This window comes from Cryptomeria japonica, chromosome 11 (genome assembly GCF_030272615.1).
Source record: "Cryptomeria japonica chromosome 11, Sugi_1.0, whole genome shotgun sequence".
Lineage (NCBI taxonomy): Eukaryota > Viridiplantae > Streptophyta > Pinopsida > Cupressales > Cupressaceae > Cryptomeria > Cryptomeria japonica.
In genome coordinates, this window is record NC_081415.1 from 3,773,930 (window position 1) to 3,777,288 (window position 3,359).

Below are 3,359 nucleotides of genomic sequence, written 5' to 3' on the forward strand. Positions count from 1 at the left end.
TTCCTTCCAGAACCAGTTGTACATAGCAGTAAATCCAATCATCGAAACTGTAGGCATCAACTGAACCTCTGACTCAGTGAAGCAGTAACATGAAATCATGGATGTGTGGAAGCATGTGGTTCTTGTTAGGATTCTTAGGTAATATGGAGCCACCTCTCTGAGGAACCTTCAACTACTACTTTGCTACATTATTCCGGTGTCCAGTTCTTTCGGTATTGAACTCGATAATTGACTGGGTGGGAGATAAATTTGAGAACTGATAATCAGGTAACTTGAAAATAGAGGAAATAACTTCCCGATTAATTGCGAGGAGGGTTTCACCATTATCTCTCTTAATGGTTTCAGAAATAGGATCATACCTCGCAATACATTCCCTAACTAGTTCTGGGCAAGGGATAGCAGGAGGAAAGGTTGCCGATTCTATGAGACCACTACTCAGAATTTCTACACCAAATGAACCATCAATCCCTTTGAACGCCCTTTCCTTTAGAGCTTCTAGATTTTCTCCTTTCAAGTCTGTATCACTGACTATGGGCTCTGTGCATGCAAGACTAAAAATATTCCTGAAAAGGTGCAATGTGGACTTCATATTTCATAAACAACAACCCTTATTTTCCCAACAAATTTTATTATAAGAGAGGGAAAATAGGTAAAAATCACTGGAGAGAACATGAAATGGACTCACCTTCACAGTTGAGACCAATCAGACGACTACCAGCAAACAAACCTTCTATCCAAGAACTCCACAACAATGAAGAACAAGTTTTCAGAATTTAAGCACTTCATACCTTATAGCAAAGAAGTGATACAAACTTATTAAGTGCATTAATTCCAATTGTCAAATCAAATGTGTTGAGCGTTGGGATTAGACATCACATGCGTGCATTGAATGCATGATGGCATTTTTGAAGTAACCATCGAGTTGCAAAAATGATTACTTGCCTTGAAAACTCAACCAACTGACGTCACCTGAGATATGGTTCAATCTTCAACATACTTAGTAATAAATGCACCATCATATCTTTTTAGCCCTTGGGACCCACTTGACTTGAACACGTATGAACAATCTGAACCGACTTCAGGAGAGTTCATATAGTTCAAAGTGTACACGGCACCAAGAAAATTTCCTTTTGAAATGATTAACCTTGTTAAGTGCTGTTGGTCTTTTGAACCTCGTTGAACATTTTGAACACCACTGAACCGTTTGAACTAAGTTCAAAGGGTTCACGAATGGGAAAAAGAATATATATCACATCATACGCGACCATGAAAAAGGAATCGCTGCAAAACATTTTGAGTGAACGTTAGTATGAAAATCCCTTTAGACACCTATAACTAGCGGAACCTAAATGAATGTTATGAACCCCGTTCAAAATGGTTCAATGAGTTCATGGAGTTCAAACAGACCATTAAAACTTGGCAGTTACAGATTAAGAGATATTTTACAAACGGATTAAGGATTGAACTAGGGATTTTCTTAGAAAGATAAGGACTCAAATAAATTTCTGTAGGGTGACTTAATTCTACTATGAAGGATGAATGGCGAGATAACAACTGCCAATTCTCAACTTGCTGCCATTGCGGTGTACTCACTCCACGTGAGCCATCCCCACCCCTCAACATGCATATCTAAAATGGTTCATGCATAGCTCATCACAACTTCTTGGGTTCCCCTTTCATACTCAAAGCACCTTCATACAAATTCTAGGGGATCCAAATTCCTTTAATCTTCAAAGAAATTAAAATGTTCAGACAAGGAACCATTTGCACCTACGTTCGAGAGCACATCATCTTTTGCATTCACTTCCCTTAGAACATGCGATACTTTAAAATCCTCAAACCCATTCAAGAGGTCATGTATTCTTCTGATATGTTTATCCAGGTGCCAAGCATCCATCCTACCCCTAGTGATGCCATTCACCACTATCTGGGAATCCCCTTCAAGGTGTAGTTTTTTCACCTCCAATTTTTTTGCAATAAGAATTGCTACAATTTATGCCTGACACTCAGCTTCATTGTTAGTGCCATCCACCAATCTCTTTGCTCCAAGTGCTAAAATACTACCTTTCTCATCTCGAGCAATGACCCCTACACTAGAGATCTCGGGATTCCCCCTGGATGCCCCGTCAAAGTTGATCTTGATCCATCCCCTATCTAGTGGCTTCCACACATGACTTTTATCTCCATCCCTAGGAGGATAAGCCCTCAAAAGCCCATTAACAGGCCCTTGTTTCAATCTCTTTATCTATACCATTTATTGCAAATATAATATGAGTCTATTCTCAATGTCATTGAATTATCTTTTTGATTTAGAGGTTTTATTTCACTCATATTTGGTTCCTTATGAATGAATGCACACTTGATTAAACTCTATCACTTATTCCTTGGTAGTATTATTGAATAAATAACATTATTTCCTTTTATTGTTTTGATCAATAATCTTGTTTTCAGCGTACCCATTGCACACCAAGGTACAATTGCTAGTAGTAACAATATCAATGTTGTGTATACAAAGCTATAAAATATCTAATTAAAAAAAAAACTGTGAAAAGGTAGGGATGTTCAAAGTCTTTGGGAAACACGTGAGAAAATGAAGGAAACATCCTAGATATGCTTTTGATTGCACTTACGTCAGAAATAAAATAAAATAATGTATTAAATATTTAAATATTTATTAAATAAACCTTTACAAATAAGAGATGTTACATTAAAAATTTAGAATCATGGGATGCCTTAAATTATAATAGTACAGTTCATGTTGTCACTTGTGACGGCTATGCTGTGTTTATTTATTTCTTAATATAACATTTTCCTAAACGCAGTTATGAATTAAAGCAATAAAAGTAGTGGCAATAATACTTTTGGGCTTTGCATGTAGATGGAAGCGCTCGTGGAACAAAGCAGTTGTTTAAAATTTACAGAGAAAAGCATACTTGTTAATTGGCAGTTTGGGTAAAAACAAAAAAATGGGTAAATACAAATCAAGCAATTCCTATGTTTCAGAGAAAGCATACTTGTTAATTGGCGATTTGGGTAATTTAATTGGAGGGCTGAAAAACTATAGAAATTCAAGCAAATTCTTATGCTTCAATCTAAACATTTTCATTCACAAGACATTCTACTTCTTTCTTACTTAAATAGGTAGTAACTATTCTTTAAAATTCTCATTCAACAAATGTGCGAAGTGAAGGTCAATTATCTAAGGCATACACTTGGAAAGTTTAGACTTTCTATCCATGGTCTGACCCACTCACCTAAAACTATCAAGTCAATCCCAAATACTTTGTATATTTGAGTATCATTTTTCCATTGAAAATAAGAGTTGTTTTTGTATCATTCTTTTATTCAAAATAAATGTC